The 23,879-nt window shown below is 39.5% G+C and overlaps 1 protein-coding gene and 1 pseudogene across 11 annotated transcripts in view; one reads left to right on the top strand and one right to left on the bottom strand.

The window, feature by feature from the left end:
- Nucleotides 1-23,879, top strand: part of ZFHX4 (zinc finger homeobox 4) — a 286,657-nt gene that overhangs the window by 79,063 nt on the left and 183,715 nt on the right. The window lies entirely within an intron of this gene.
- On the bottom strand, nucleotides 2,634-3,268 carry LOC132575128 (ferritin light chain, oocyte isoform-like; annotated as a pseudogene).

Raw genomic sequence — 23,879 nt, 5'->3', positions numbered from 1 at the left:
AACCCTTCCATGGATTGCACTTTTGTTTAGAAATATGAATCATTACTGATCTTCTGCTTTGATTTAATCATCTCTCTTCATCTGGCACTATTCAAGTGTGATATATCTGCAATCAAGTCTTTGACTAGCTGTAACTGGTTGGCTTTTTCCCTATTGCATAGCTGAGCATTAGACTGAGAATTAATAATAACTCTCTGTGGATAGCCCTGTGCCATTCTCAACCTTAGTGGAGTTTTCTGTAGTTCATGGCCTTCCTCAAGTGCAACTGGCTGAATTTACAGTTGGGGATCACCCATTTCACCTCCAGGCTGTAATGTGCAGGAGGAGAAAGTATAATGAGGAAAGTCCCCAGGTGGATGCTTGCTTTGTCAAAATCCTTGTGTCCCCCTCCCCCCAACAATGTACTTGTATTACAGGGGGGGGGGGGTTGGGGGGAGGGGGTGGATTTTTCCTATTGTTGCTATCATGGGGGAGATGGTGCCCTAAGGCAGATAGCATGCTTGTCTTATATTATGCAAGGTAAGAGTAGAAGACTAGAATTAATCAGATTCACAGTCCTTAGTCACTTTCTGCAGTCCACTGATGACCTCTGCTGCCTGCTTAGGAGGCAGTCTGAATAACTCCACCCAAAGTGCTTCCCTGATCCACCATATCCACAGTAATCTGTATATGGAATGAAACTTCCTGTGGCTGAACAAGTGACAATGCATGGTGGGCTGTTGTCACAGTGGCAGCGGAGGAATCCTTGGTGAATTCCTAGGTATGGGTGGAGGTGGGGATGGAGTTCCATGGGTACTCATGACAGCCAGCTGAAGGAAAGAATGATTTCCTTTCTGAGCCACTCTTGCAAAGCAACTCTGTAGCTGGGGCAGGCATGGAGCGCTTATGAGGAACAAACTAGGAATCCATGTCCATATGTAACATGAATTCATGGTGGGGTTGCTATACCTGGCAAGTTGTCAGATCTTGGGTGGCAGCAACGTGAGGAGGCATATGGAGTTGAGAGTGATTTCTATTGTCCCAGTGATTCCTAGAGTACCTGACTTCTTTCCTGTTTTCCTCAAAACTGATGTCACAGCACATGCAACTCTGACTTTTTTCCTTCCTACCACAGTTCACAGCAGGAATGGGCAACAAGAACTGCCGGTGGGAGGCAAGGCAGCCTTAATCCATGGTAATACCAGTATTGTGTTCAGTAATACCAGCTTCATTACATTTTAAAAATATCCTCCTGATTTTTCCTCTATTTTTTCTCCTGGGCTTTCACATCTCTAGTAGTGAATCTCCAGTGGTTGCTGTCAGAGCTGTCCCCAGTAAGTCCTACATCAGAAAGCATGATGGGAGAGGGGATGGGATCTTTTCTAGAACTGTTTTGGTTTCCCAGTCCATCCTGATTCGGTGGTTTTGTTTCACAGAAACTAGGGTTCAGAAGGTTGGGCAATTTTGAGGTTGCCTATGAACTACCAAAATAACCATTGTTATTTCAGAATATAATCAAAGTGGGCATTCCTTTCTTAAAGCTACTGGTATGATACTGTTTGCTCCTTGGGAGGACAGCTATGGCGAACCTGGGCAGTATAATAAAAAGTAGAGACATCACCTTGCCAACAAAAGTCCTTATAGTCAAAGCAATGGTATTCCCAGTAGTAATATATGGCTGTGAGAGCTGGACCATAAGGAAGGCTGAGCGCAGAAGAATAGATGCTTTTGAGCTGTGGTGCTGGAGAAGACTCTTGAGAGTCTCTTGGACTGCAAGAAGTCAAATCAGTCAGTCCTAAGAGAAATCAACCCAGACTGTTCCCTGGAAGGACAGATGCTGAAGCTGAGGCTCAAATACTTTGGCCACCAAATGGGAAGGGAGCACTCACTGGAGAAGATCTTGATGCTAGGAAAGACAGAAGGCAAAAGAAAAAGGGGACAGCAAAAGATGAGATTGCTGGACAGTGTTACTAATGTAACAAACACAAATTTGAGCAGACTTCGGAGGCTGGTGAAAGACAGGAGGGCCTGGCGTGACTTTGTCCATGGGGTCGCAAAGAGTCGGACTCGACTGTGCGAATGAACAACAACAAATGGTACTGTTTCTATTATTTTTGGAAATTTAAATCACCTCTCCCTTTTTTGTTGGATTTTAGATTGTTATGTAAACTAGGGCTACCATCAGGTTTGTAGAGAGATTCCCCTTTTCTCTCCATGGTTCCATTTTGTTTTTTTTTTTTTTTTAGTCTGGTTTAGAATTAGATATGCTTTGAGCCTTCTGTCTAAGTGTAACCCCCCCTTCCTATTTAGAATCCTTGATTAGCTCAAAGTTATGTAGGACCTTCACACATGGATGCATGATTTGACTGCCACTTTTCAGTATTATTGTTGGGTCATCTGCTAAGGATCTCCTTTTTGGATCGGTTATGCCCCTGTCCCCTCTTGCACATATTCTCCTACATTGCCCTTATTTGTTCTGGATATATCCAGATGGGTGGCCATGTTAGTCTGAAGCAGCAGAACATTTTTTTTACCAGTGTAGTGCTTAATGCCAAGTATTATTTAATGCCAGTTACAGACTCTCCCCACAAGATGTGCAGGGTACAGAGGCATGCCTCTTCACTGAACAGCCGGCTTTTTTAAAAAAGAAAACATTTTTTAAACACAGACTCATGACAAATTAGAGCAACACAGCTGGACAAGTTGGTGGGAGGACTCTGGAGGGAACCAGCAACTCTGCAGCTCAGTCGCTGGACTTGCCCAAGCTGAGGCGATCGAAGAGGTACTCACCCAGGCCGTCCTCGCTGGCACGCACCTGCTTCAGGTTGGTCACGTGATTTGCCAGCTTCTTGATCAGCTTCACCTTCTTGTCAAGGTAGTGAGTCTCTAGGAAGTCACACAGATGAGGATCCATGTGGTGAGAAGCAATCAGGTGCCGATCCAGCAGGGTTCATACTCTTCTCCAGCTGAAGGGCGAAGGCCATGGCAGAGGCTCCGTTCCCCCATTCATCCTGCTCCGGTTTTTTAACATCCTGTAGAACGACTCTCTCTCCACAACGGTTTTGGAAGGTCAGGAGTTTCTCAGCTTGTTCATGTTTCTCCTCAGACACGTGCTGGAAAAAAGGATGCAAATTTGGACAGAGCCACATCCTGGGTGAAATAAAAACCCAAGGACAGATAGGCGTAGCTGGCATGGAGGAACTGGTTGACCAAGCAGTTCACCCCAGCTTTGTTCTTGGCATGGTAGTTCTGGTGGACCTGGGAGCTCATGACACAGATGGAAGGAGGCTGGTTTTGCTGTTCTGGTGGAGAGATGGAAGGATGGGGCAGCCACGACCCTGCTCCGTTCAAGCGCTGTTGAAGCAAGAGCTGGAGGATGACAGCCAAAGGCAGGGACAATTTCGGATAGAACAAATTTTGAGTACAGTATAACAAATTTTGAGTACAATAAACGTTTATTCAAGGTATGAGCTTTTCATGTGCAGGCACACTTCTTCAGATACATAGCAATGGAAGTTAACATTTCATGTTTATAAGCAGATGCTTCTACATAAGTAAACAGCAAATTAACATACAATTTAATGAAGATGTTTTGACATTCAAAGACTAAATAGCAATAACAAGCTAATGTTATAGGTCATAATATGTTAGGATTTAATTAAGGGGGAAGGAGCAATAAATATGTCAAAAATAGGAGATTAATGTGTGTAAGTAGCCTTTGTAATTGTTAAAATTGAGAATCTGTTGTGTTATGCTCCATTCATCTCATCTTGATTTTATGTATCTGATGAAGTGTGCCTGTGCACAAAAGCTCATACCTTGAATCAATTGTTGTTTGTTTTAAAGGCACAACTGGACTCAAAATTTGTTCTTACGTGCTGCTCGTTCGTTAAAATGGATTATGCCTTGTCTCAATACATGCACTACAATACTCAAAACATGTATCCTCTAGTGACATGAGAGCAAAAGGTTCAATTCTTCTTAGAGGACTCTGACTCTAAATGTACTTATTCTGTTGCTTGTTTTCTAGAGGTGGCAGACACACATTGAAAGGTTGTTTGTTTGTTTGTTTTCAGAAATGGGGTTTATTTAATTTTCTTTCAGTTTTATTGTTCAAGACTTGGTCAAAGAACAGGGGAAGAAGAATTAGATATGATATATGGCCAATCACATATTTACTTGGATTCAAAAGTTAATGCAGTAGTAGTGCTGTTAAAAACAATATAAGAAAAATAATTGGTTTCTAGATTATAAAATAATGAAATGTATAAAGAGGAAGAGGACCTCCTTGCCTCTGTTGTGTTGGGTCTATCAAAACATCTGTACTACAGTCTTAAGTAAATGAAATTGTATTAGGCCAGGGTTGTCAAACTCATAAGTAATGAGGGCTGAATCTGACATAAATGAGCCCTTGTTGGGCTGAGCTGTCTGTGTCATAAAATATAATGCCAGGTAGCAGAGATATAAACTTTGTAAAGGGCACAAACACAAAGTGTAAAGGGCACAAACACAAAACAAAAACTTAAAAGATGCTTAAAAGACTGGCACTCTTGCAATATTTTGTTTAACAGTTTCTGATCACACCTCTTGCTGTGAATTTTTGCGTCAAAATCTGGAGACAAAGTCTGTAGCAATCTCGAGTATGCTGTTCAGGTGTTGTTCAGGTGTGTGTAAGTTGCAGACCTATTTTTGATTGATATTCATTATAGAAATCTCAAGGTCAATGCTTTGAGCCTAAGAGCCAGGAGAAAACATGAAATGGCTGGGCATTGCAAGCTTTTGTACATAAGTTGCTTCATGTGCTGGTCAACCAATGGGGAAAATAGATGTTCTGCTCTGTAACTCCTGTGTGATTGCGAAAGCCTGGCAAAGCAAGCTGTGATGCAGAAGAAAGCAAGAAAGAGAAGGAAGTCAATGACAGAGAGTTGCTCGTGGGCCTGATATGAGCCCTCCGGGAGCCTGATCCTGTCCTCAGGCTGCATGTTTTACATCCATGTATTAGGCTATAAATATAGTCCTGTTAGAAATGTAAAATTTGCATGTCATCTTGCAAGAAGACATGACAAGTAAAACTGATCTGTGTTTGCAGTTTAGAAATATTTATTAAAATATATGATTTAAAACATTTTAAGTGGATATTCCTTCTGAAACATAGTTTTTCTATGAGCAAAACAAAAACCTGACATCTGCATTCTTTTTACTGCGCCTGTATTTTTAATGCATCTATATAGATGAATGGTTGACAACCAAAAGGCGAGGGAAGAGGCAAGGATGAGAGGGAATGGTGATGTCTCTTCTGGCAAATACCTGGAAGTGATGACAAATCATTGGCATGACAAATCACTGATTTAGCATCAGCGTGAGCTTATGGCATGATTTTTTTTTTTCCTGGCCTGGCATGGTTGTGTTATAGAGTATGCACTTCAAGGCAGGTATTTTCTGTATCGGAATTTATCTGATTTCAGTTTTCCATCTTTCTCCCCTTCCCTGCAGCATCTACCTAGTAAAAGTACAGTCTTTCTCCCCAATGGTGACAAAAGCAGGAAGCAAGCAACCTCAGCAGGGTATAATGACGGAGCCCTCAGCCAGAGATTGGCAACAATGGTTCTTCAGGCAGAAATGGCTAATTTTGAGAATGGATTCTATGCCATGGTACCTGGCTGAGGTCCCACCCTTTCTCAAACTCACCCTCTCCAGGCCCCACCCACCAAATTCCTGAATTTCCCAACCTGGAGTTGGCAACTGCTAATTCACATTGGCTATCATAGAGGGACTGCTGCTGAACAGGACTAGCAGCCGGGCTGAACAGGAGCAAGCCAGAGGGTGCTGCCAGGCCTAGGGTAGCCAACCTCGAGGCAGAACCTGAAGAGCTCCTGGGATGAGAACTGAATTCCAGACAACAGATTTATCTTCCCATCCTGGAGAAAATAACTGCTTTGGAGGGTGGACTGCATGCTATTCTATTTACCTGAGGCCTCTTCCTTTACTGAGAAAGGCAGCCTGGGTTGCCTAGCAACAGCCTCTGGCTTGCACTTCCCAGAAGGGAACTCAGTGGGGCCTTGCCTCCCCGGCTATTTTTGTGTGGCCTTTGGAGGCTGCATGTGCTGAGAGGCCTTTCGTCAGGCCACAGTATCTCTGCAGCCTTTTCAGAAGCTGGTTGACAGAGGACACAGAGAAAAGTTGGCTGTCTCTGAAGTAAGACTGTTAACATTCCTGAGCCTGAGTAGGTGGGGACAGAGGAACATGTCTCTCAAAGTTTACTGTTCGCTTCACTGTTTGCTTTGCAGCTGTTTTTTTGGCTGGGGTGGGGGTGGGGGGCAGACTTTCCCAGACTTCTTGCAACAGGCCCTGAGGAGACGCAGTAGTAATCAGTAAGGAGAACCTCTCAGCAGAGAACTGTCTCGCTCAAAGGTCAGTGGCCTTCTAATGGGATTCTGGCCTGACAGGGCCAGTGATAGGCAGGTCACAGCGAGGCTACCCGACAGGGGGGAGTGGTGACAGACAGAGAGCAAGGCCACTCCTGTGGTTGCCACAGCTTCCAATAAAAATTGAGGACTGAGCCAACACTTTGAGATTTTATTATATCTACAATTAATTTAAATACTGTATAACAAGTGTGTACTTTACACTCATAAAAGGAGGAAATTCACATTTGGTTGAGCAAAAATCCCTCTTCAATAAAACAAGAGTAATAACAGAATTTCCTCCAGAACAGGAGAATATCAGAAATTTCTTAGGTATGATTCAGCCAGTATCAGGCAGGCTGTTATAAGTACCTGTTCAATTCTACCATTGACATGAATTGAAGTTTGACTAATTGAAGTTTGCTAGATTGTGATCATCATCTGTGCTGTGGATTCATACACATATCTGAAGAAATCAGGGTGCAGTTTCGCTGAAATATGTATGTATTTCTATACCTTAGCAAGTGATTGCTTTTGCTCTTAAGAAATGTTTTGGAATGTGGATGCTAAGTGGTGGAATACTAACAGTGCAGCTCTAAGCAGCTTCATCCTTCCAAACTCAATGAAGTAAATGGTGTTAGAGTAGGGTGTACTGTTTTTAGGGATTCCACTGTAAATCTGACATACTGATATTTTAAAGTATATTAAAATATAAGGAATTTCTTTGTTTTGCTCTGCTCTTTAGGTACATGTCCAGATCAGTTTTCCTTGCACAATAATAGGAGCTTGAAATATTCATCAGGAAACACTATCCTAATATGAAGAGTGCACTAATAAGGCTTTTTAAAATGTACTTTACAGATTATGATGTAGTCAGCTAACCTTTTAAAAACCTTTCATTTCATGTTGGCTATCCTGTTGTCTGTTTTGTATGCATATGCTACATTGTGTTCAATGGAACTAATTTATGTGTAAGTAGGTACAGGATTACAGATGCAAGTTTTGGTTGTAACTTTTTCTAAGATCTTGTGTATTCCTCCCTGAAATGCACAATCTCCTAGTTAGCTGAGCTAAAACAGCAGAAATGTACCTATTAATACAATGCATGAGAAGTCACATGCTCATGTTGATCTCCGAATATAAATACACATACGCAGTCCTTTAGGGCAGTGGCCCCCAACCTTTTTGGCACCAGGGACCGGCACCAGGGCCTGCCCGCCCAATGTGGTCCCAGGGCCAGCAGAGTGGGGGTACCCAACTCAGCCTCCCCCCTGCTGCACTGCCCCACAGTGCTGCCTCCCTCCCTTTTCACAATTTTAGGTCCCAGGAAGAGGCAGTGAAGCGCCTCTCAGGCTATTTAAAGGCTGACCTCCCTGCCGATCAGCTGATCCGTGGGAAAAACCATGGCAGCAGCAGCGAGTGACCCTCTGAAAAAGTGACACTGCCCTTGACTCCTCTCCACTTCCTTCCTATGCCCAGGGGTGGGGCGGTAAGGCTTTGCAGTGCTGCGGTGGGGGTGGCAAGGCTGCACAGCCCGATCACTAACAGGCCACAGACTGGTACTGGTTCACGGCCCAGGGGTTCGGGATCCCTGCTTTAGGGCATGGTCATTTTTGCCTTCATACCTAAAATACCTATATACCTTATTATAAATGTTAGTCTTTAGTGCTTGAACACATGTAAAAATATTCTCTTTATAAAACTGTTTTGTAAACAATAGGCATATTTTCTTTCTAAAATATTGTGGATGCTAGTAACAAAGCAGTCATCTATTCTGAGTTTTATATAGAACCTGTATGGGTAAGACTGTAAAAATTTCCAGAAAAGGCAGATGGTTGATTTTCTCTAGTAATTATAATTTGTTTTCATTGAATGGAGTTGCATTCTTTATTTCAATTAAGTTTATATTCTATTCAGCCTGGCATAACTGCTTTTGTAGTATAGCTAGATATGAGTCCTATAGCATCTTACAGACCAATCAGATTTTTGAAGTATAAGCTTTCAAAAGTCACTGTTCCCTTCATCAGTAATGTGTGGCAGCATTTGATAGAGATTTGATTAATAGAACAGTACAATTTTATCAGAATGAAACCTCTTAATAATTGTTGCTGTTTTCAATAATCTGTAACTGCCAGACAGGGATTTTGGCTTAAAAAATGATCACTGTCCCTAAAGGTGGCTGTCCCCACTGTCCTAAAGGTGGCTGTTATGTTCTTTTAAATTCAGAATATATGGTTTGAAATTTTTTGGAAGAAATATGATTTAAATTGTTTGTGATTTATTTAAAACAAAACAATCCAATACAGTTGTGTTCTTTGTATAGGAAGCCATCAATGTACATAATGCTTGATTAGTTTTATATTAATTAATTTTATGAATCTAATCATTGATTTGCACAGTGGTTTAGAGTCTAAGAACAGGTTTTCTGAGAAGGTCACAATCTAAAATGTGATGAAAGGGAGACAAAACAAGGGAAGAGGTGGCAGACATAACCAAACGATAAATACTCTTCATCTCCGTTACAGATACTTAGCAGATGAGGACTGGGGGACTGTACCAAAAGCTTCACAGAAAAGGTTTACAGGATAGCTTAAGTGAAAAATGACAGGTCCTGAGTTCAAGTTTACAACCTGCATTTCAACACTGGGGAAGACAACAAAGAGAGGCATAGGTAGGAAAATGCAGAAAAACAAGGATAGCAAAGAATGGATGTGAGCAGGTACAGTTACAATGCTTTGGCTTCTTTTAAATATAAAAATTACTCAGTGCTGTTTAAAATGAACTTACATGAGGCATCTGTTTACATGGAAAACCTGTAAACTCTTGGAGGCTTTCAGTTTATGTGTCTTAAACAGCAATTTCCTTATGTCACATGACAAGCTGTTTTTACATTTTTATTTGTCTGTCGAGATCTTTTTTGCAAGAAGTGTAAGGAAATGGCCAAAAGACCAGAGAATTTGGAACCAGTGGAAAGTTGCATGTAACTAGTCATTTTTAATATAGTCTTATCTAGCCTGCCCTTAGCATGTTTATTAGATATGCCTCATAATCACTACTGAATGGATTTCTAAAACAGCAGGAGGAGAGGAATTTAGAATCCAGATAAGGATATAAGAATGTGTCGGACATAAATATAAGACAAACTAAAGGGTACAAATTGTAGGTCTGGCATATCCTCCAAACTGAACAGATGGAGAGGTATAAAATACAGTGATTTAGATTGAGATAGGTAATATTTTTTTGCCAACTGCTTCCTCTACCTCAGAAAGAAAACAGCAGCTATCTATGATGGTGCTAACAAACAATAGTGGTGAGGGGAGGAGAGATGAGGCTTGCATTGGCCAGACACACTGGGAACATTCAAGTTCCTAGCAGTGCCGTCAGCACCTCAGATGCTTATGAACAGGCTGCCAGCTACAAGGGTCCTGAAGTCAATGACAGACATAAAAGTCACCATTTTATTCTTCCACACCATTGGCTCCAGTGGTGCGGTCATCATCTCAGAGACTTGCCTTACTTGCTTGGGCAGGGAACTGGTGCTGTGCGCTGACCAAAATGTGTGGCCGTGTGTATTGAGAGTTGCCTACCCATGAAGGATCATGTTCTTCATATAAAAGGAGCCTTCAGTTTATAAAATATGTATTTTACACCTCTGCTAGATTTTTGCATGAGAAAAGTGAAACTAAATCCAAATATGCTATTCCGCTTGTATAGCCTTTTGCATGTGGAATCATGAAATCTAATATAAAAAACTTACAACATATGGTATACAAACTCTTCATGAAAGCTTTAACGTAATAATTTATGGAACAGATATAACAACTGTTTTTCTTATTCTTTGTGATTCTTTAGATCCAGTCTATTGTGTGTATGTTCATAGGCACATTTATGGGTTGGATCTAGCAGAAGGACCATGATTGTTGATCTTCCTGGGCTTCCCTTTTCTCAGGAGCCATTTACAACCCTGGCAAGGTTTACCAATGGAGCAGTAGCCATGCGAGTTGGGAGGCTAGGAGTAGTGGTGCAAAATTGTTGCCTTCTTCCTTTTCTGTTGATAGAATTTTCATTTCTGGTCCACAAAATGTGACTAATAGTTGTGTAGTTTGCAGTATGGTTGTGAGAACAAGAAAGGAAAGATTAGTCTTAGCACTGTAAAATAAGGGAGAATTATTTTATTATAATTTAGAGGCCTTCAACCAGTTATAGTCTCCTTTGTTCCGCATGTGATACAAAACCCACTAAATTTTCATTAGTTTAGCTGCATACCTCTTATCTTGAAAGACACATCTTTTATCCCTTTTTAATAGGGTTGATTTTTTTTTTATAATTAGCTGTATCCAAAAATCTGCTGAAAAGAGTAAAGAAACTCTTGTGTTTTATAACGTGTCTCTTGTTTCTGCAGAATATGAACAAGACAGTGTTTATTGTAGTGAGAAAAATTGTTGGCACAATTCTGCATAAGTGAAGAATCTCTGGATTGTCTCAAAGTGTTAGCTGCCCATTTGCAGACAAGCAAGCTTTTAGTGTGCAATTTAGGTCAACGGATGGAGGGGAGAAGATGTGTTTAGGCGACAGATTTTAAATCACCATAATATAAATATGCTTCCCTTTTCATTTGGAATTTGCTTTTTTAAGGTAATTTAGTGCAGCAGACATGCACTTATGCTTGTCTTTGTAATTTTAGGGATTAGGATAGTGAGGATTAAATGCTGACCCTTAATCTTCAATATCAACTTTAAGAGCAAAATATAATATGCAAATGGAATACATTCATTTTGTGTTTATATATTTTAATCTCAGTAATTTCATTTTAAGAAGATGGAAACTCCTCTTTCCCTTATTTATTTTGAATTCTGAAGCAAGATGCCATTAAAATCTTTATCCCCATATCTTAGGGGATAAATATTTATCTTTGGGATTATATGTTCGCGCGTACTCTCTCTCACACATACACACAAAAATATTTAAAATGACTTTATTATAATAACTCTCCTGATTTAGTTGAAAACATAGTTCATCTTATTTTAAATGAATCCTTGATTACAACACCAAATATTGAAAGGGGGGGGAAATAATCCAATTTTTATCATACCCGTGACTAGAATTTACATTAACAGAAATCACTTGGTTACTGTACTGTAGATCAATTTTTGATTAGTTTATTGTTTACTTTACTGTAAGTATTGGACTTCCTTAAAGAACAGACACTGAAGTCTCCAAGGGAGACCACTTTATAGAGTCACAAGTGTTTTGCAGCTAAGAACTAAAAGGATTATCAAGTAACACAAAGAGAAGTCACATGTTGCAATCAAATAAAAAAGTGTTCTAAAAACTATTTACATAAAACATTCATATTGCAACTCTGATCTATATTGCCCTATATCACAGGGAGCCAATCGATTCTGATTGGCTCCCTGTGATTTATAGGGCAATATAGATAGACAATATGATAGGCATAAGAATAAAAGAAAAACCTGTCTTGATTCTAAGACAGGTTTTTTTTTTATTGTTATGCCTATCAGCAAAATCTGCTGGTGATCCCTTGTCCCAAAAAGGTCCGGCTGTCTTCAACAACGGCCAGGACCTTTTCAGTCCTGGCCCTGACCTGGTAGAACACTCTGCTGGAAGACACTAGGACCCTTTGGGATTTTCTACAATTTCACAGGGCCTGTAAAGCAGAGATGTTCCACCAGGCTTTTGTTTGAGTACAGTCACAGTTGCCAGGCTGGCACTCCTCTCCTCCCCTCCACAAGGGGGGGTCCCCTGTTTTTGATACAGCATCTAGAAAGCAGAAACTGGTGGCACTTTACAATAGACATCATCATGTTAGAAATTTGTATTTCATTCAGTTGGTTTTACTGATATTATATGTATTTTGTTGTTGTACATCACCTAGAGCCCAGCACTATCCGGGATGAGGCAATTGATAGATCAAATAAATCATCATCATCATCTCTGTAAGATAGGGCAGAATTAGTCTCCGTGTATCTGCATATTAATTATGGAAACTGACAATGACATACTAAACAGAGTTACACCATTCTAAGCCCATTGTAGTTACTGTCTTTAGAAGGTAATAATTCTGAAGATACTATATGTGTCAGAGACAGTGAGCTCACAGTTCTGTTAGAACTGCATTGTGAGACTCATGTTTCATCTGCTGTGTAGCACTATATGGCATTTCTGTCAACATACACTTCAAAAATATTATTTTTAAAAAATACATCTGCAAATAATGTTTTATATTTTTCCTATTTTTCAGGCAAGTGATACTGAAATGAATTTTGTTAAAGCATCTACATTTATTTAAAGTAATATAAATTGGGGAGGTGTCATCAGTTTGCTATGCCGAAGGTCCGAAGTTCAGTCTCTGGTATCTCTAGTTAAAATGATTAGTTAGTATGTGATGTGAAAGACCTCTGTCTGTGACCCTGGAGACCCTCTGCCAGTCTGTGTAGACATTACTGACCTTGATAAACTAAGGTTCTGATTCAGCAGCTTCATTACTTCTCATGTTCATATGCTGATTACAAGTCAGACAACTGTGGCTGGTGTTTTGCTTCTTACAAGGTTGCAACAGGCCATTGACATTCATAGATGAGTCCAGAGAAGCCAAAGGTCAGAACAACTGTTCTGATGTTGAATCAGGCCAATGGCCTGTCCAGTCCAACACTTTGTATCACACAGTGGCCAAAATCCAGGTGCCATCAGAAGGTCTACCAGCAGAACTAGAACTCCAGAAGCCTTTACCTTGTTGTCCCCCACGCACCAAGAATACAGAGCATCATTGCACCAGACCTAATGTTCCAATAGCCACTGATGAACCTCTGTTCCATATATTTATCCAGTCCCCTGTTGAAGCTGTCTATGCTTGTAGCTTCCACTACTTTCTGTATAAACCATAGATTTATACAGGGGAATAATGGTGGTTAATTACTGTTTGGGTAAAGAAGTACTTCTTTAAGTACTGAAAGAGCCCCATGGCGCAGAGTGTTAAAGCTGCAGTACTGCAGTCCTAAGCTCTGCTCATGACCTGAGTTTGATCCCCGGTGGAAGCTGGGTTTTCAGGTAGCCAGCTCAACGTTGACTCAGCCTTTCATCCTTCCGAGGTCGGTAAAATGAGTACCCAGCTTGCTGTGGGGGAAGTGTAGATGACTGGGGAAGGCAATGGCAAACTAACCCATAAAAAGTCTGCCGTGAAAACGTGAAAGCAACATTACCCCAGAGTCGGAAACAACTGGTGCTTGCACAGGGGACCTTTCCTTTTCTAAAGAAGTACTTCCTTTTATTTGTTCTAAGCTCACTGCTTATTAATTTCATTGAGTGCCTATGAGTTCTTGGCACTCAATGAAATTAATGAGCAGTAGGCTTAGAATAGAAGCTGATCCCATGCATAATTTTATAAACCTCTATCATGTCACCCCTCAGTTGTAGTTTCTCCAAGCTGAAGAGCCCTAATCTCTTTAACCTCTCTTTAGAAGGAAGGTATTCACTTAATCATTTTAGTTTCCCTTTTCTGCAACTTTGCTATAATATCTTTTTTGAGGTGTGGTGACCAGAACTGTACACAGTATTCCAAATGAGGTTGCACCATAGATTTATACAGGGGCATAATGATACTGGCTGATTTGTTTTCAGTCCCCTTCCTAATAATCCCCAGCATAGCATTTGCCTTTTTTTTTATTGCAGTCACACACTAAGACAATATCTTCATTGAGTTATCTATCATGACTCCAAGATCTTTATCCTGGTCAGTTACCACCAGTTCGAACTCCATCAATATATATTAATATATTATTAATATAGTTTATATTAATATATATTAATAGTTAGGATTTTTGACTCCAATGTGCATTACTTTGCACTTGTTTCTCACCACCCTGAACAATTTAGTGTCATCTGCAAACACTTAAAGGATGTTCCTTCTTGTAAGACTTTTTCAAAAGAATCACAGCAGCTGAACATTTTTCCTGATTGCAAAGCCTGTACTATTTACATTCTACATATTTTGTAATCCTCCTTGAGTCCTGTTAAAGAAAGAGTAAGCAAAAGTAAGAAATAAAAGTAAATATAAAATTGTGGAAGTGCACTCAATTCACTATGTTTGAATGACTAAATATCCTCTCCAGAGGTGAGTTCAAGGGCAAAAACAACATTTTGCTTGTTGTAGCAAAAGCCAGGTATGCAGAATTATAACTGACCGTGCCTTTGACATGACAAGGCCACTTCCACCAACCCATTGCACCAATTGCAAAGACCAACATCCACGGAAAACAAATAGACTTAACTGCCCAGAACAGTTACAGGAAATCCACCAGAGGAATCTTAAATCAACACCCTCCTGGAACATCATTCCACTCCTGCAATTTGGACAACCTGAACAAGCCATCCCTTACAGGTAAGCTAAAGTGGGGGTTACCTGGGTGGGGAAGACATTACATCAAAGTCAGAATCTGCACTCTGTCCATCCTTCCTGACCCAAAAGAAAAGTGTTCAGAGACTCAGACACCCGTGACTGCAGAGTATCTCCAGTCCACTCCCTGCAGTATAAACCATGTATTGACAAAACAGTTCTGTTTTACTCAACAGGCAATATTTTTATTTATTTATTTATATATATATATATATATATATATACATATATATATATATATATATATATATATATATATATATATATATATATATATATATATATATATATATATATATATATCCCGCCCTTCCCAGCAAGTGGCTCAATGGCAGTGTCACCCATACAAACAGCCAAGTGTAAGTATATGCTGTGCAGAAAGGGCACTCTTGCTGACCACAGCTCCCTAAATATAAACACCATGCACAGATAAATGCAATAGGGATCACAACTATCTGACTGACTGAACTATCCTGTTTGGAGAACATGCCACTCCAGCTATTGCCACTTTGATCTCACTTGAATAATTTTGGCTTTCATAATCATACATGGAGCAGAAGAAACAAAATGAAGACAGAGTTCTTCTGTAACTTCATACATCTTGCTGACTTTGTTATCTCCTCCAAAATGTGAAGCTCTAAGTAGATACTGGTGCAACTGCTGGGTTTTTTTTGGGGGGGGGGGGGGGGGTTGAGCAAAGAAAAAGAAGTGGAGGCATGTTATAGAAGTCCCCCAAAACATTATAAATACTCTCTTATGAATCTTCTGTGTTATCCTGTGGTTGCCAGAATGTTGCTTTATGGAGCTGAATTTATTGTTGCCAGCAGTTGTACCCTACAGAGGGCATATTGTCTTACCTCTGGGACTTGAAGCTCTGCTGAGCTACTGACCTGCTCAAAACTTGACTTGCTGTGAGCCTACTGTTATAGCTTCCATTCTGCCTATGTGTTTGGCTTCAGTTCTCTCCTTGGCATAATGCTGGTTTCCAGACAAAGTCAGACTTGTGAATAATACTATGAAATTTGCATGGAGGCTTTGTTCCATACAGGGCTAAAATTGTGGCATTGGATTCCATTTGGGTTCTCCAGGCTGGTCTCATGGAAGTTTTTGCAGGGGACATTTGGTTTCTTCCAGGTTGTGGTATGTCTGTGGAATAGTTGCATGTACTGGGCTGGATGATGTGGGTGCTTTTGGCCATTGGCATGCATTTACTGATGACTTCCATAGGATGGTAACAGTGTTATGCTATTTCCTGACTGGTAGATGGCAACAGAATTACTGGTGTGGGTTATTATGTTGGCTTTTGTTTTATCAGATGTTGATGTGTTGTTGCCTATGCGACTGGTTGAGTATAGATTTATGACTAAATTATGCCTGTTTTAGCCCCAGTGTACCAGCCATCATATCACTCTATGTAAACATTACAATAATTGGTGAATATTAGGGTATTTCTAAATCTCTACATAATGTTTATTTGTGAATATGTTTCAAGCAGGCTATTCGTTACTTGACAACCACCCCCCCCCCCCAGCTTGTTGATTCCATTATACTGGTGAGCATGTTTAAAAGGACAATTACTGTGGCCTTTATTCAGTGGTAAGACATTCATTATGCACGATTACAGTAAAAATTCTGATAATTTTTTTTAATGTCATGCATGCATGAGTTTCTGTGTACGGTGAAAATATTTATTGCAAAGGATGGAAGACAGTATAGAATGGAAGGAGACATACCTTTCTCCTTTGAATCTTTGACACAATTCCAAGTTCTGCATTGCCAAAGATATAGTGTTTCATTTATTTCTTTAAGCTCAATAGCGGTTAGTGGTAACATGTGCTTGTAGGGTGTCAGTTCTGATGGAATTTTTTTTTATCTGGCATGATTCCAAGCAAGACCAGTATATGTTTAAAATGTTCTTAAAAATCAACTGGGGGAGGGTATTGCACAGAGACACACACAACACCAATATACAAATCAATCAGGAATTTGGCATAATATAGATTTTTGTAAAGTTTATTTTTAAAATCCTAATACACAGTACAAAGACATTCTTTGTGTTACAGACCTACCATGATACCAACAATAGTATGATTTTGTCTTGATACTTTATACTATTTTGTAGATTTTTACAATTTTTGTTGGCATTATCATAATTTAATAGTATTAATTGTAACAGTGTTTGCAATAAAATGAGAAAAATGATATTGCAGCTCTTTGAACATTTGCTGTGGGACAGACTTGTAGGCCTGATAACTTGTTTCTGTGGTCAGATAATATTTTCACTAGTAGTATGTTAATATGTTGGGGTCTGTAATGTGTAGTGGGAAGATTTGATGGTGGGCATTTACGAAGGAGAGATGTGGACATGGCCATTTTTCTCATTCCTTTGTTGTGAACATTTTGTGTGTTCCTTCCTGATATCCCTTACTCATGATGCCACAACTTTGAGGTGACTGAGCATTGCAGATTTTTTGTTTTAAATTTCCTTGGATTTGAAATGATGGCTAGACGTGGGAGGCTGGGTCTGAAGAAGGAAGCATTAAGAATACATTCTAGAAATGCATAGACATTTGCCGGTCTCCAGATGGAGCCTGCAGATCTGGAATTTAAATTGATCTCTAGACTGCAAAAATCAGTTTCCTCAAGGAAAAAGTAGAGGGTGAAATCTAGGGGCATTATACTCTGCCAAAGCGCCTCAAGTTCTAGGAATTCTCCAAAACAAATATGACACTACTATTTTCCCAGCATCCCCGATCATTCCAAGGAATAATGTGGGAAAAAAGTATTCTTGCCACTCTCATTTTCGAAACAACTACAAATATAGAAAAGGTGACTCCTCTCTCTTTTTTAAAAAAACCTCTTAAAATTGCTTAATATTGCTCAAAGCATCTAGAACTGGTTCTGACTAAAATGTTAAAATTATTATCATAACAACAACAAAAGACCACCACAACCTCTGCATAAATTTTCTGTAATTCTAAAATGGAGGCAAGACTAAAATTTGTGTTAGAATTTGAATGTTGTTATTGAGATAAATAACAATTGCTATTGAGATAAATCAAGAATATTGTTGTTGAGATAAATCAAGAATATTTGACCCAAAGGAGTCTTGAACTGTATTGTGTGGTACTTTATCTTTAAATAACCACTAATATTACCACCTTTGTAGAAATGCTTACGATTCAGGTGCAAAAACTGTGTTGTTCTTGGAATTACGCACAGCTAGGAAAAGTAAACCATAGCCTGTGCTGAAGGATAATTCAGGCTATTTAAAGATGTCACTTTTGAACATTTTTTGAACATTTTTAATCCCTCCTCAATTCTCTAAGTTCTGATAGTCTCGTTGTCTTGTAATCCATCCTTTCCACTTACTAATGACTTTTTGCCAGGACTAACTATTTGCAGGACTATTAAGATAAATAAATTCTTTTATCGCAAAAGCAACTTCTATTTTAAGAAAGTAGCTAGTACCTGTGGGATCCCATGTAAAGAAAGTTTCTATTCTCATAGAAAATATAGGCAGTGTTCTGTTCAAAACTAGTCACCAAACTTTTGGAACACTGATTTAATAAAATTATGTCCTTCTGGCCTTTTGAGCACGAGTTTCTTTATGTGACTGGGAAAAAATCTGAAATTAAAGTCTGGTGATCCTTTATTGGATCAGGTACTCAAAACAGCAGGCCGTTAAGATTTCACAACACAACCTGACCCATGTTTTCAATTGACTAAATTTCTAGTGATTATAGAAAAAGTTGCTCAGTCTCTGAACTTTTGATGTTAAATAAATACAGAGATTTAAACATTTTGACCATGCATCTTTTACATAAGGTAACATCTTGAAAATACAGAAACTTGGCAGGTATTTAATTCTTATACTTCTGGTTTTATTTATCCTCTCTTTCTTCAGTCACCTGAGTTTTAAAATTAATGTATTTTTTTTATAATGGCAGAAGCCATTTATAAAGCCTCCAAGTCTCACTGTGTCTGGAAAACTGATAATGGCAGTTCATATTTTTTATCATACTGATAATGTGTTATTAATTAATATTTTTTAAAAAGTAATAGTCCTACCAGATTCCTATGTTTTGTCCCAGGTCTGAAATTTTATGAGAACCAGACTGTACATTCCTCTCTTGTTAGACAGTATTATTTTCAGAGATGTTAACCTGTTAGTGATTAACCAAGATTGGTGTCTTGAATGCTTGCGGTATCGGAAAGCCTTCCTCTGGGGACTTTTACAATCCAAAGAGAATTTCCACATTTGCACTTAGATGATGCTATTACCCTGGCCCTTAAAAAAAATTAAGGATCATACCTTAAAAAAAATAGAAATTTTGCCTGAAAAATAGATTTACACCAAAAAATTATTCACATAAAATCAAATGGAAAAAAATAAGAAGTATTCCATCAAAATGTTTTTGTTTCTCATCATTGTGTTTCTTGGACTTCTGCCTCTGTAAACTAAGATTATAAAAATGTAGTAACAAAAGTTTTTATTTTGTTTTTTATAACTAAAACAGATGAAACTCAGCTAGTCAACATATTTCACAAATGAAGTGAATTATGGCTATTTCCTGTTTTTCCTTCCTCTTAATAATAAAAAATGTTACAACTGGATTTGCTAGATTTTATGGTTATCGGATGATGCATTAATGGAAAATATAGAGCTACTTTTCACTAGGGCATTAGCCAAATTGTCTTGGGTATTCCTAGGCCATGGGTGAACAGACCTCAGGTTGGAGTGATTCATTTTTATCTGGAACCCTAGTTTTCACCAGCCAAAACCAATTTTAAAATTGCAGCTCAGCAGCTCAAACTTTGAATCTGTCTGTTGTTCTGGTGCCTGGCAGTCTTGCTAGGAGTTAATATGGGTAGGGGGGAGGGGAGTGACTCAGCTGATATGTAAAGGAAAGGTATGTTTTCTGATTGTCTTGGGTATTCCTACGCCATGGGTGAATAGGCCTCAGGTTGGAGTGATTCATTTTTATCTGGAACCCTAGTTTTCACCAGCCAAAACCATTTTTAAAATTGCAGCTCAGCAGCTCAAACTTTGAATCTGTCTGTTGTTCTGGTGCCTGGCAGTCTTGCTAGGAGTTAATATGGGCGGGGGGGGGGAGTGACTCAGCTGATTCGTAAAGGAAAGGTATGTTTTCTGATCAGTTGAGTTGCATGCAACTCTTGCTGTCAAAGAAGACTGCACTGATATACTTCTGTGTCACACTTTCAAAGTATTGCTTATACTGATCACTTTACTGATTCGATGTGAATTTGATCATGAATTTGATTCTGTGAGTTGGATCCAACCACTTTTGTAAAAAGGGTGGCCGGATCCAGCCAAGGCTAATGGCTTCTGTTTGTTTGCTGTTTTGTTATCATTAATACTGTTATTAATATCATTGATATGATTTTGTTATTAATATTGTTCCTTGCATTAATATTGTGCCAGTTTGATTCCACATACTGCCATACCAATATGTGGGTATGCATGTGGCAGTGTTATTCCCCCCCCATAGACAGCACATCCTTTGAGGCCCATGAAAAGAAGCAGATATTTCACTTTCACATTGCAGCATAAAGAGAGGTGGCACAAGCTGACTCAGGAGGGATGGAGATAAATACTACCATTGTTTCTTTCATATCTAGATAGCATATGAGATGTAAGAGATCAACAATTAACATGTGTCTGGAAAAGCATACTTGATTATTTCACTAATAATTGTTAATTCGCTAATAATTGCTAATAATAAACTGAATGGAATGTTTTTAAATTGTACAAAATCGTATGAAATGTTTTCAATGATTGTATTGTGATTTTATTTTTAGCACTATGTTGTTTCAACTGTTGTTAGCCACCCTGAGCCCGTCAGGGGAGGACGGGATACATATGTAATAAAATAAAAATAAAATAATAAAGATCATCACTTTTCAAAATCTGTTACTTGTGGATAAGGGAAGAGGAATATATATATTTAGTTAACTAAGAGCCATGTGGAGAGCTCCTCATATTTCTACAGATATTCCTATTCATATAGAAAGAAAATAGAGTGGACTGGAGAGGTCTACTTGTAAACAAAAATGAAGGATGCTGATATGGTGAATTCTGCCCTCCCATGGATCTCTCATACTTCCTTTTCAAGGGCATGAAGTCAATAAGTACAGCAGTCCAACTGATATCATTGTGTTATGCCCTACCCTCAGACTGAAGCCTAGCAATACTGTGCACATCCCTATAACTGGTTAGTATGAATAATGAATTCAAAATGCGCCAGAAGAGCCACACAAATACTTGGTCACAGGCACTAATAAACATTCCAATATTTCAGACAAAAAGCATTGAGAATTCAAGCTAAACAACACAACTAACACTCTTTGTAGACAGAAATTATATTTTAAATTTCATCCTTTCAGATTCATACTGGGTCCACAAAAAGTCCGCAATGTATGAATTGGGCCTTACTTGTGCACACTATCTTTTGATATTGTTTGTTATACTTGTGCATATACTCAGCAGCATAGGGAGAATATCAGGGCATGACAATTTCTGTGCTGACTCAGGTTGGGCAGCTTACAGACATAATGCTACTGTCTAGCTCTGTTACTTGGGAGCATGAAGAGCAAAGTAGATTCAAAGCCTTCACAGAAATTCCTGCACTGAGCTTTCTCTTCAAACAATATATATATATTTACTAGGGTTATGAAACTGTGTAAGCCTTATCCTGTGAGATTATTGGCTAAAATCAGAACAGCCTCATCCTGCTCAACTGTATGTATGCTTGCAGAAAAGTAAATAAAAACAAAAATTTAAGGTGCCAGAGATATACACAATGACCCTGATGCGCCTAGTAACATTGTAATTTAGCCTGTGATTAATATAAAGTATTCTGGTAGGTTTCGGTCTTTTCCTAGAGCAACAAAAGGTATAAAATAAAGGAACTTCCCAGGTTGATCAGAATTCTGACAGAATAAATCTGGTTTGGTAATATCCTCCATCTTCTTTACAATGTTGTGCTGTAGTGTTGGTATTTTTCTGTTTTTGCAATGTCACCAGAAGGTGATAGTGAAATGGATAGCGGACAAGAGAGTTGGCTGTTCATGATTTCTGCTGGTTTGCTTTGAAATTGGCTACATTTTATTTCAGACAAGACAGTTTTGAAAGTTTGCAGCCTTCATCTTTTATTTCTGTGTGGTGAAGTTTCCAAACACTGAATTGTTTGGAATTGCACTCAAGCAGCAAATAGCTGCAGGTGCTTGGCAGGGCATGATGTATGAACAGGTAAGAGTGGGAGGCTATCAAGGAAGAAAGAACATAGCACAGTGAATCAAAGATATCAATCTGCTTAGCAAAGGAATCTAGCAGTAGCTGTGTGTTTTTTTAACCAGATTGCTTGAAGAATACAAAAGCTCTAGCTGTTGCCTTCTGGCTGCCTCTCCTCAAACTTAATGTTGCCCACCTCACAAGGTACCAGAGCAGGGGTAGCCAAACTTCCTTGATATAAGAGCCACATAGAATGAATGTCAGATGTTTGAGAGCCGCAAGACATGGACATCAATGTTTGAGGGAAGGAAGGAAGCAAGAAAGGAAAAAAAGGAAAATAGATGGGGAGGGAAAGAGTGGAAAGAAATCAACTTTAAATTCATTCTCCAAGCCAGCTGACAGGACAGTGGGGGCTTTGAGAGCTACATGCTATGTGTGAAAGAGCCACATGTGGCTCCCGAGCTGCAGTTTGGCCACCCCTATGCCAGAGGTTGTTCCTTTTCAACAGTGGCTTGCACTTTGTGAAACAAGGTCTCTATAGGGGTAAGAGGCACTGTAAGATGGTTTCATTTACTAGGGGTTTTAATGGGTTGAACTACGGGTATTTTATTTAATTATTTTATTTTTGCTAATTTATATTCTGCCCTCTGCAAGCAGGCTCAGGGCAGATTATACTGATAAAATGCAGTACAAAGTAAAGTAAACTATTAAGACAAATTTAAAACAGACAATCAACTAAAAAATACACCAGCACTAGAGCTGGAGCTGCTGGGAAAAAGGAGAAGGAGGCAGCAGAGGAGGTTAGATTTATACCCTGCCCTTCACTACCTGAAGAAGTCTTAGAGCGGTTTAATAATAATAAGGTGGGTGGAGCTGAGAGAGCTCTGACAGAAACTACTCTTGAGAGGAACAGCTCTGCGCAGGAACAGATTAATAATAATAATAATAATAAAATTTTATTTATACCCTCCCCTCCCCACCGAACAGACACCCTGTGAGGTGGGTGGAGCTGAGAGAGCTCTGACAGAAACTACTCTTGAGAGGAACAGCCATGCACTTAGCCACTACACCAAACTGTCTGTCAGAGAACTGGGCCTTCAGAAAACTTCAGAAAACTGGACCAATCAAAGAAAATAGTTGCAGCCAGGCTGCATCAAGGGAGGCCAACTTGATTTGGATATCCATCACCTCTGCTGAGTGCCTGGTGGAACATCTCAATTTTTCAGGCCCTGCAAAACAGTAAAAGATTCGGCAGGGCCCTGATCTCAAGGGAGAGCATGTTCCACCAGGCAGGGGCCAGGCCCCTGATTGAAGCTAATCAGACATCCTTCAGGCCGGGGATAGCCAGCATATGCTGGTTGCCTGAACATAGGGCTCTTTATGGCATATGTACAGAGGTGGTCCTTCAAATATGTCAGCTCCAGGCCATTCAGGGCTTTGAAGGTCAATACCAACGCCTTGAAATGGATCCAGTACTTGATTGGTAGCCAACATATCACCATCTGAATGCAAGCCCAGACTGGCAATGCAGCCAGCAAGTGCACCATCACGTTTTGCACCAGCTGGAGTTTCTGGGTCAGTCCCAAGGGTAAGGCCACATAGAGTGAGTTACGGTAATTCAGCCTGGAACTGACCATTGCATGGGTCACCGTAGCTAGGTCCTGGGGGGGAGGAATCAGATACCAGCTTCCTGATCTGCTGGAGATTATAGAAGGATAACCTGACAACAAATGTTACCTGGGCCTCCATGGAAAGTGAGGCATCCATTTTCTGAGGGAAAGGTGTTAATAGGGCTTTATTTTATTCTGCATGGTTTAATTTAGAATTG

Source organism: Heteronotia binoei, chromosome 7, assembly GCF_032191835.1.
Source record: "Heteronotia binoei isolate CCM8104 ecotype False Entrance Well chromosome 7, APGP_CSIRO_Hbin_v1, whole genome shotgun sequence".
NCBI lineage: Eukaryota > Metazoa > Chordata > Lepidosauria > Squamata > Gekkonidae > Heteronotia > Heteronotia binoei.
This window is presented reverse-complemented; position numbering and strand designations above follow the sequence as displayed.